Source organism: Dasypus novemcinctus, chromosome 1, assembly GCF_030445035.2.
Source record: "Dasypus novemcinctus isolate mDasNov1 chromosome 1, mDasNov1.1.hap2, whole genome shotgun sequence".
Taxonomy (NCBI): domain Eukaryota; kingdom Metazoa; phylum Chordata; class Mammalia; order Cingulata; family Dasypodidae; genus Dasypus; species Dasypus novemcinctus.
The window spans coordinates 146,392,152-146,404,038 of record NC_080673.1 but is presented as its reverse complement, the minus strand read 5'-3'; the positions used below and the strand labels follow the sequence as shown (position 1 = coordinate 146,404,038).

General features: G+C 37.4%; 1 pseudogene; it reads left to right on the top strand.

Moving 5' to 3' along the window:
* The first annotated feature begins 1,155 nt into the window (after positions 1-1,155).
* LOC111763739 (U2 spliceosomal RNA) lies at positions 1,156-1,276 on the top strand (annotated as a pseudogene).
* The last annotated feature ends 10,611 nt before the right edge of the window (positions 1,277-11,887 follow it).

Here is an 11,887-nt window from a genome sequence, read left to right as displayed (position 1 = left end):
TATCATTTAGGACAACTCCAAGTCCTGAAAATGCCCCCACATCTCATCTCTTCTTCCCTCTCCCTGCCCTCAGCAACTACCATGGCCACTTTCTCCAGATCAATGCTACAGTTTCTTCCGTTACTAGTCACAATAGTTCTATAGTAGAATACCAATAAGTTCACTCTAATCCATATTTTATTCTTCCATCCTGGGATACTCCCTGGTGCTGAGGGATTACTACCAATCACTAGCTGGTGATGCAACTAGAAAAAGACCTTGAATAAAAGGGAAAAATGGTAAAGACAAATGAGTATATATGGCTAAGAGTCTTCAAAAAAGAGTCAGGAGGTCATCAGAGGGGTTGAACTTACACACACCTCAGCAGGATCCCAGAGACAGGCAAAGTAGATACAGCCCCAGGTACTGGTGCTCCTGAGGGCTGCGGAGACACACAGGTTCTACAATCATGGCAGTTGGCTCTGGAGTTCAGTGCCTTGTCAGTGGGCCCTACTTTGGAATTTGTGTTCCTGAGTGTGATGGAGTTGGACTCAGATGTGAACTTTCTACAGTGCCTCTTCTGTCACTTTTACTTAATGTGTGGTTGGTGCTTGGGTTGTTGTTTACCCAGGAGACTTCAATCTCTGGACTGGCCATGTGCCAGCTGGTCCCTGAGACTCAGCAGAGTTGTAGCTCCCACTCTCCCTAAGGGTTTAGAATGACACTGTAAAACAGGGGATGTCTAGGTATATGGACCCTGGGGTCCTCTACCCTATCACTCCCTGTTCCCTGCTCCTTAAACTCGTGATACCAACACAAACTAGTGTCTAGCTTTAGTCCTGTCCAATACATGTTACAGTCTGCACTCTCTAGAGAAGCATGAATAGAACAAAATAACTAGATCACTGAGTTGTATAACTACCTTAACTGAAAAATATCATGTGAACAATATATTATCCTAAACAGCACTACTGAAAGAGATACTCAAAAAAAGTTAAAGTATTATTTATATGTATGCTTAGGGGATAAAAGAAGCTATAAGTAAAATTGAATCAGAAAGAAATCAAAATAACAAATAAAAAAGAAGTAAAAGGAGATGAAATAACCCAGTATATTTCATAAATAATATTATAGAATCTGTTTCAGTACAAATTAGTGAGTTAAAAGATCAGGCTCATTGCTTCTTGGCCTCTTGGCTAAGACCAAGTGTAGTGTTTGTTCTTATCAGTTTAAAAGACCAGACTCATAAAGGGCTAAAGAGATATGTAGGAAATATATGGATATGCCAGTATCAAATAATAGTAGTCCCAGGAGATAAAAAATATCAAAACAGACAGACAGATGATAAAAAATCCCAAATTTAAGCAATTCATACACTAACAAAGAGGATAGATAAGGTGAAATTTAAAAACACCAAAGACAAAGAAAAAATTCTATAAGCCAACAGAAAAAGTAAATCATCTGCAAAAGTACAAAGATCAAAAAAATGTCAGATATCAACAACATCATTGGATACAAGAAGAGAGAGTAACATTATTAAAATAGTAAAGGAAAAGAATATTGAGCCAATAATTTGACATCCAGCCTAATAATAGCGTAAATGGAAGGCACAATAATCTCAAAGAAAATCTCAGGCATACAAGGTGTTAGGGAATGTGTCATTCAGAGAATCAAATTGGAAATACTTTTGGAAGAAAGACTCAAATAAATAATAAGCAAACTCAGAAAGCATGAATGTTTGAGCTGGTATTTGAACCTTACTCTGCAAGCTAGTAAATCTTATTCTTGCCAGCATACTAACTCTCAACTTAACAGTATTTCCTGTGCATAATTTATTTGTATTGAAAGCATGGTACCAGAAGCAAAAACTATAACTGGTTTTAAATCCTTGGGAGGAATTGTATATTTATTTGAAATTTGACTTATTTAAATCACAATTTCTTTTACATATTCATCATGTCATCTTTCACTGTTCTTTATTTATATGATTATGACTTTATGATCATTGCATAAATCAATATGTGTCTGAGAATGAATGTGAGAACATCAAAATAATTAGGGGCAGCTAACTTTCAAATTCAATTCACAAAACATTTAGGTAGCCCTTATGATGAGGAAGACACTATGGTGGTATTTGGTGTGATTGAGAGGAGGTGATATTATAATAGCATAGTGATAAAAAAGGTAAGTAAGACTTTCTCCTCAGGCCAAATGTTTTGGAGAACTTTGACTCCTATCTCACAGCTCACATCAACAAATCTCGTTGGCTCACCATCAAATTATCCTTAATACCACTACTTCTCACAGCTTCATTGGTGCCATCTTGTTGCCTTATCCCTGACTCTTCTGCAGTAGTCTCATGGCTCTTTTCCCTCCATCTACACTTCTCCTTTAGTATATTTTCCAAATATCAGCTGGAGTGATCATTTTTTTTTCTGCCAATCTCTGCTATTTTATTTCAAAGTTTAAATCATTTACATTTAAGGCAATCACTGAAATGGCAATTTTACTAATTGCTTTTTTTTATATTTTATTTTATTTACTTTGTAATAATATTACATTAAAAATATATATATATGAGGTGATCATTTTAACTCTTTGTTCAGATAACAGCATCCCATCCACTGAAATAAGCACCAACTATGCATGCACGCAACACTGTTCTAAGTGCTTACATACACTAATTCTTGTGTTCCAAAAACATACCTATGTTCCTGATGAATAAATTATAGAGAAATAAAGCATCGTGCCTAAAGTCACGTAACCAGTAGGTGGCAGTCAACTCTGAAGTCCATTCCCTTTCTTCTTAGACATCAAAACTAATAGCCCTTCCTTTCCTCCTGCCTTCTTTTTTAAAACATATTTTATTTATTTTTAAAAGACACATAGATCACACAAAATGTTACATTAAAGAAATATAGTGGATTCCCATATGCCCCACTCCCCACACACCCCCCTTTCCCCAATCAATAACTTCTTTCATTACTGTGGTACATTCATTGCAGTTGATGAACACGTTTTGGAACACTGCTACACAGAATGAATTATAATTTACACTGTAGTTTACACTCTCTCAGTCCATTCTGTATAAAAATCTCACCCTCAATTAAATACATGTATGTTTTAGATAAAGACCATACTCCCCAGCTTCTCTTGGGGTTAAGTGTGTCCATGTGCTTAAGTAAGGGCCAAAATATGGAAGAAGAATTGTTCTGAGGCAGTTAAAGGAGAAATTTCCTCACCAAATGACTAGAGACACCTTTTGAATTTGTTTTTTCATCTCTTGCTCCTTCTTGATTGCTAGGAGGTAGACATGGTTGGTGCTTGAGGGGGCATTTGGAGAAGGAGAGAGAGCGCCACCTTAAAGATAAAGAAGAAAGTAAAAAGAGCCCAGTTCCCTGATCATACCAGCCCTGGGGAACCTAACTCTGGATTTGTCTTACTTGAGGGGAAAAAAAAAACTCTATCATGCTTATGCACTTATTTGAAATTCTTTTGTCACATGGATCCAAACTAATCCTAACCAAAAAATATCCAAGTGGGAATGTAAAATATTCGGGCTAAATAACAGAGTTAGGATTTGAGGCCAAAAACAGAATCTGTAGATATAAATAACACAGAGATTCTATTCAAAGGCATGGAATGGATGAATATTTGGAATGAACATGGAGCCATCATTACGATATAGTTAATTAAATCAATGAGACGAATGCATGGGTGAGATTATTATGTATAGACTATTGTGAGAAATCAGGATGTTTGTAGTATTTTCCAATTACTGATATGGGTTACAAAGCTAATAGTAATAATACACACACACACACACACACACACATACATATACATAATAAGGACAGACTATGTGCTTGATTCTTTTCTGCAAACAGGGTTGGATTTATTTGATACTCACAATCATACCATGAGCTAAGAACTAATATTATCTCCATTTGAAAGAGGAATTTGAGGTTCAAAGAGGGGAATAATTTACCAAAATCTAAGCACTTGTAAGCATTGGGAGCTGGAATTGAGCTCCAAACATCTGCTAGCCTATATATGCACGTTTGATGCCTCTGTCAGACTGAATAATTCTAATCTTTCATGATTATTTATTTAGTACTGATTCCCTATTTATTTTTTATTTTTATGTTTTCCAGGCCAAGAACTAAACCTTATGCAACAGTCTCTCTAAAGTCAGTAAGGTACCTGGAAAACAGAAATCAATAAATAAATATTTTTGAATGAATAATAGACACAATGGATGATGACTTGAACCCAGAACCTTGATTCATACCTTCTTAATTGCAATCAGAGGAATAAGTTCTAAAGCCATTACTATCTCCAACATTAAACACTTAATTTTTCAACATTTACATTATTTCTTTAGACTGAAGTAAATTGACGCCTTACCACCTGCTAAATGAACTAACAAGTAACTCAAATAGGGGCATGTCTGACACAGGTAAAAAAAAATTATCTTAAAATTTTCATTTAAGAATGCATCTGTATGCATTAAATATTTAAATCTGATTTCAATTAAAATATGCAACTTGATTGCAAGATAATGTAAAGAAAAACTGCTCTAGAAAAATCATGCCAAGAGCACTTCTATGAAGCTTATTGCTTTTAAAATGTATCAGGATGATCCATGATCATATTTTACATTGTTTTTATTTTTTTTATTTAAATGCTATTGGTTTTCTTCCTTTTCTGAATCCATATTTCATTTGCTTCATACAGAAGCCACTTCGCTTACATCAGCCAACTCTGAAAGATGTTGGGGTTGTATTTTGCCCATTAACTCAGCTTTATACCCATTTCCATTCATACAGCCACAGAGTAACACAGCAAGATTTTGGAAATGCCAGGATATTGCACAGTCTCTTCCTGTTAAATAAAAGGCCACATACCACTCAATACTCCCTTCCCTGCCTTTGTTCACAGAGTTGCATATATGGTAGCCAAGAGAACAGATCTGTGTTGACCAAAAGTCAGTTTCTTTCAAATAGTTACCCTGGCTCAATTCCTGCCTACCAGCAGGTATATGAATATTTCCCAACCCACCATTATACATCAGAACCTGAATACTGCCAGGCAGAGCCAACAGGTACCAGGCTCAAATTCCTGAAACTGAAGAATGAGAGACTCTGCATGTTGTACAAAATCACAGAAAAAGGGCCTTTCAGGAAAGATGACAGAGGGGGATTCCCAGGACTCAGTCCTTCCACCAAAATAACTATTAAATAGGCAGAAACTGTCTGAAACAACTATTTTGAAATTCCAGAGGCCAGAAGAACCCTATACAGCATCCAAGGAAGAATGGGAGGAAGAGGCTGAAAAATTACTATAACAAAATATAGGTTACACTCTGCAAGGTGGCTTCCAACTTCCATCCCCCACTCTCCTGGCAGGTTCCTTCAGGGTTGAAGCTTTAGCTAGTGACTGGTGGACAGAAAGGGACATAAAATTTCTCTTCCCCAAGAACAGGTGTGGGGATGGCCTATGCCTGATCACAGTTTCTGATTAGGGAATTTGGATTCCTGGGCCCCAGCTATGAAGGCATATACTGTTTCCAATAGGCCTAGACAAAGGCAGTAGCAGACTTTTTCAGCACTCCCGCTACAGGGATAGAAGCAGAGGAGATTTAAAGATGCAGTACTTTGTCAGGACTGTAGGAGAAAGTTTGCTGAAGGGCTTCATTTGCTGAGAAGACCAGGAAAGCTCAGCATTGGGAAGCCATCAGAGAAGTTTCTGGTGCCCTCCCTGACCCCTTCCCCTGGGCAATTTAGAGCAGGTCTGCATGCACTTCATGGGTCCCTGGCCCTGTTTTTCTGGGGAAAACCAAACCTGGAAAGTCTTCTCTAGGGAGACTCTCTTCTCAGAACTTGTACTCCAGGCAAAAGCAGTGTGAGATAATAAAAGGAGTGTTAAAAACAACAACAACAACAACAACAACAACAACAACTATAGAGATGGATAGTCTGGGACAAAGGCCTACCAGCTTCAGATATCCAGGGAGGGAGGTTTGCCCCCTAGGAAACAGAGAGGCAACAAAATTCCTGTAAACAGGGGAATCCTAAAATAACTACCCAGAAAATCTCAGGATAAGACAGAGGGCCAGTAAGACAGGGAAAACCCTACATAGAATATTCACCTTGGGCAGATTTTCCCAATAGGAGGGCTTAAGTTCAAGAAAATCTCTGTCCTATCACCAGATGGTTATACCAACCCACCATTACACATCACCAGCATTGCAGTGAGTAAATCCCATAGTTAACATTTTGAAAGAATAAAATGTACAGTGTAAAATAAAAGATTACAAGACAAAGAAACAAGAAATGATGACCCATCCAAAGGAAGAGGATTTTAAAAAAAGAAAGAAAAGAAAAATAGAATATAGGCATTACAAAGAAAATCTTTAAAAAGATGATCATAAAAATGCTTAAGGAGATGGATAGTACAGACTACATCCTGTAGAAAGAACTATAGGATGTCAGCAAAACAATGAATGAAAAATATGAGAGTCTAGGGTGAAGAGATGGAAATTTTTAAAAAAGGAACCAAATAGAACTACTGGGGGTAAAGTATATAATAACAGAAATGAAAAATGCCCAGGAGGATTTTAAGAGCTGAATAGAGCTAGCAAAAGAAAGAAGCAGTGAATTTGGAGATAATACACTTGAAATGAGTCAGAGGGAGGAGCAGAAAAGAAAAAGCAATATTAGAAGCAAAAGTAGCCTATGACAGCTATGGGACACCATCAAGCATATCAATAGACATACTAGAAGTTCCAGAAGGAGAATAGAGAAAGGGACAGAGGAATGATAAAATAATAATGTCAGAGGATTTTACAACCTTAGCAAAATATGTGAAAATGAATATCAAGAAGCTCAGGGAACACCAAACAGGATAAACATGAAGAAAAAATACCCCATCATATATTGATCACATTATCAAACAGAAAAAGCAAGTAGAGAGTTCTGAAAACTGCAAGAGAACAGCAACATGTCATATACAAGGAACTCCTAATTAGACTGAGTGCCTATTTCTCACCAAAAACCTTGGAGGAAGGAAAGCAGTGGGTTCAAATACTTAATATTCTGAAGGAAAATAACTGCTAGCCAAGAATTTTATATCTGATGAGACTCTATTTCAAAAATGACAGTGAAATTAAAACATTTTCATATAAACAAAACTAAGGGATTATATAACCATTAGAACTACCTTACAAGAAGTGCTAAAGGGAGTTCTTAAAACTGAAATGAAAGGACACTGGGCTGTAGTTCAAAGTGGCATAAGGAAAGAAAAACCTTAGGTAAAGGTAACAATTTGGGTAACTATAAATGTCAGTATTATTATTGTATTGTATTTTTTGGTATGTAATACCAGTTCATACTTCCTACAGGTTCTAAAATAAAAATGCATGAAAAGTAATGATAAATCTATGTTTCTGGACATACAATGTACAAAGATTTGAGAGGTAACAAATACAACAAATGGTGAGGGGACAGAGCAATAAAAGAAAGCTATATGTTCATGCTATTAAAGCTAGGTTGGTATCAAACCAATTATAATTGCTATATATTTAGCATATTAAATTTAACCCTATTGTAAGTATGAGGAAAACAGATGAAAAATATATCCAAATAGAAATGATAAGGCAGAAAATGTGGTACAACACAGGAAATCAAATAAATATAAAAGTTGGCGTTAATGAAGTGAGTGATAAAAATGGTATCAGATATACAAAAGCTGAAGAACAAAATGGCAGAAAAAAGACTTGTATTTTCAGTAGTGAAGTTAAATGTAAATGGATTAAACTCAGAGGTCAAAAGGCAGAGATTGATTGAATGGATTAAAAAAGTATGATCCAACTATAAGTTGCAAGAAACTCATCTGAAAATCAATGATACAAGTAGGAAATAAGTAAAAAGATGGAAACAATATATCATGTGTGGGAGTTTGAAATTATTATGTGAATCCACAAAGAGAAAGATTATGTTTGTAAACCAATCTGTTCCTCTGGGTGTGATACCCTTTAATTGCATTGAATTCAGTTGGGGGATCATTGATTAGATTGCTTGATAAAATTGCTTTAGGATATTTGATTGGACTAAGTCAGTGAGGCCTGAATCAGGTTGAGTCTCCACCCCTTCCTGCATCTGATATAAATGGACAGTAACTCAGATAGACAAAGGAACAAAGGAAGCCAGCATATTTCAATTTTGCAATGTGAGAGAGAGGATTGCTTAAGCACAAAGCACCAAGAGGCTGGGCCCATTGAGCAGCTCAAAGGAAGATGAGCCTTATGCCTGATAGACTGCAGCTGAAATTGAAAAGAAAGCAGAGCAGCTGAGCCTGAGTGAGAAGCTGAAGGGGAAGGCAAAGACCAGGCAGAGATTGCCCACCATCTTGCTTCAACACATGGTAGCTGGCTTTGGTGAGAAAGCACCTCTTATGGTGTCTTGAGTTGGACTTTTCATGGCCTTGGACCTGTATGCTTTTACCCCAAATAAATACCCTTTATAAAAGCCAACAAATTTCTGGTACTTTGCATCAACAGCCCTTTGGAAAACTAAAACACTATATAATTAGTAACAAAAAGAGAGCTGGGATGGCTATACTAATATCAGATAAAATAGGCTTTAAGTAAAAAACAGTTATGAGGGACAAAGATGATCATTACTTACTGATAAATAGAACAATTCAACAGGAAGATGTAACAATTACAAATATATATGCACCTAACAGCAAAGCCCCATATATAGGAAGCAAATACTGACAGATATGAAGGGAAAATTTGACATTTCTTCATTAATAGTAGGAGACTTTAACATACCACTCTCATTAATGGTAAAACATCTAGTCAGAAGATTAATAAGGAAGTACAAGACTTTATTGATATCCTAAACTAACTAGATCTAACAGAATATGTAAAACATTGCACTAATGAAAACAGAATACACAGTCTTCTAGAATGCACAAGGATGATTCTCCAGGATAGACCATATGTTGGGTACAAAACAAGTATTGAGTTCAAAAGTATTGAACTCATTCAATGTATATTCTATGACAACAACAGAATCAAGCTAGAAAGCAATAACAGAGAGATAGAGCAAAATTCAAAACTATGTGGAAATTAAACATGGGTCAAAGAAGAAATAACAAAGAAATTAGGAAATATCTTTAGGTGAATGAAAATGAAAATACCATACACCAAAATTTGGGATACAGCAAAGGCAATGCTGATAGGGAAACCTATAGCTATAAATGTTTACAATAAAAAAGAGGAAAGACTTCAAATCAGAGACTGTATTAGTCGGCCAAAGGGATACTGGTGCAAAGTACCAGAAATCTGTTGGTTTTTATAAAGGGTATTTATCTGGGGTAAAAGTTTACAATTACAAGGCCCTAAAGAGTCCAACTCAGGGTACCATAAAAGGTACTTCCTCACCCAAGTCAGTCACCATGTGTTGAAATAAGATGGCAGGCCTGGTCTCTCCTTCCTTCTTCCTCTTAAGGCTCCACGGGCCTTGCTTCTTCTGATTTCAGCTGTAGATTGGCATACGGTTTGTTTCTTTCTGGGCTGCCTCAGCTCAGCTGCTCTGTTCTTTTCAGCTGCAGACTAGGAAGCAAATGACTCATCTTTTTTCCTGGGGCAAAAGGATCAAAGCTCTCCTCTGCCTGTGCCTTCTTCTGTGTCTTCTTGAGTGAGTGCCCATTTTTATATCAGCCCATGAAAGGGCAGGAACTTAACCTGAGCTACACCCTAACCGATATGGATGGAGACAGAGAAACAGGCCAGGTTGCAAACATAATCTCTCTTTTTAGAATCCATAAATAATCTCAAACTGCCACATTCTATCCTCTGAGTTGCAAAAAGACATTGCAATATTCAAACCCCTTAAATCCTTTCAGGTAGCAATGCTAAGGACAAAATCACATCACAGTTATTTATAGAAATACAGTTTTCTTGGGGCAAACTCCCCCATGCCTGTAGACCTATGGAACTTACAAAACAATTTATCTGCTTCCAATATACAAAGAGACAGACATAGGATAAACATTTGCATTACCATAAGGAGAATTTGGGAGGGAAATATGAGTTCTGAAAACCTACAGGGCATACTCCATTAGATTTCAAAGTCTGAAAGTCATTCTTAAGATGATGGTTTCTTCTCCTACTTGGGGCCTCATGGGGATCCACCCTTCCCACAGGCTTTCCTGATGGCCTTTTTCTGTAGTTATACCCTCATCTAGCATCTGAGTAGTGGCCAAGCTTCAGACCTCACCTTCCAAGAATGTTGGGGTAATGGCCATACTTTACCCAATCTCTGGGGTAGAGTCTCAATCCTGTACTCACTGTACAAAATTCTCACTAATCTCTGGCATGCAGATCCAATATCCTCAGAACAGTGAGGTGATGGGCTTTCCCTAATCCATGGGGTCAGGCCCACCCCTCTCAGAGCAATGGGATGTGGACCTCACTTTTCCCAACCCTTGGGGAATGTGCTCCACCATCTCTATAGCATTAGGGGGCAAAACTCTCCCTGAACAACAGGCTGGAACATCCACTCTCTTCAAATGCTGAGGCAAGCTCACTTTCTCCATACACAAAAGTGAGGTCTGTCTCTTGGCCCAAGGAGATGTCTTAATTGCAGACCTCAGCTTCCAAGGTTTTCCTCTTAAAGCCATTTTCCCTTTCATCTGTCCCCTCCATGTTCCTTTTAGTCCAGGCTGACAATGGTTTTATTCATACAGCTCTCTCAAAATGCTTGTTAGTTTAGCATGAACCAAGCCATCAGAGAGTAAGATTTTGCACAAGTATTTTCTAGATAACTTCATTTTTAATCCTGGCCTACAAGTTCCAAGTTTCATTAATTCCTCAAATGGGGCACTATTGTCTAGGGACTTGATTTACAGAGGCTTGGAATTTCTGTAATCAGTTTCTGGTATCTTTGTGCCCAATAATTCAGTTATCAGCTTATCTTTTTCCTTTAACATTTTGCTATAAGCTGCAGGGAAAAGCCAGGCTGCATTTTCCACATTTAGTTTGGAAATCATCTTGGCTAAATGTCCAAGCTTGTAGTTTTCAAATTTTGCCTCCTATATAACATCAGCAGTAAATCTTACTAAGTTCTCTGCAACTTTAAAACACAGGTCATGTTTCTTCCAGTTTCCAATATAAGTTTCATCATTTACTTCTAAGGCCTCATCAACAGTCTCTTTAGCATCCATATTCCTACCCACTTTCTCTTCAAAGCAATCTACACCTTTTCTATCAAGCACCTCACAATTTCTCCAAAAAATATCCCTTACCCATTTATAAAACCATTCCAGCATTTTTGGAAATTGCAAAAGTACATCCAATCCTCCTGAGAGCAAATTATATTAGTCAGCTAAAGGGGTGCTGATGCAAAGTACCAGAAATCTGTTGGTTTTTATAAAGGGTATTTATTTTGGGTAAAAGGTTACAGTTACAAGGCCCTGAAGAGCCCAACTCAAGTACCATAAGGGTACTTTCTCACCCAAGTCAATTGCCACATTTTGAAGCAAGATGGCAGGCAGTCTCTGCCTTGTCTCTTCTTCCTTTTTCTTCTTAATGCTCCATGAACCCAGCTTCTTCCAATGTCAGCTGCAGGCTGGAATAAGGCTTATCTCTCTTCCCGGGGATGAAGGATCAAAGTTCTCTCCTCTTCCATGTCCTGACAAAGTTCTCTCCTCTGGCATCTCTGGAGCTCTTTCTTTTCTGTTGTTTATCTTCTCCTGTGTATTTTTGAAGGAGCGCCCATTTATATCAACCCACCAAGGGGATGGGGACTTAACATGAGTTGCACCATACTCACATGGTCAAATCAAAGCCCTAATCTTAACATATTTTAATCAAAGTCACCTCAGCTGAATCTAAAAC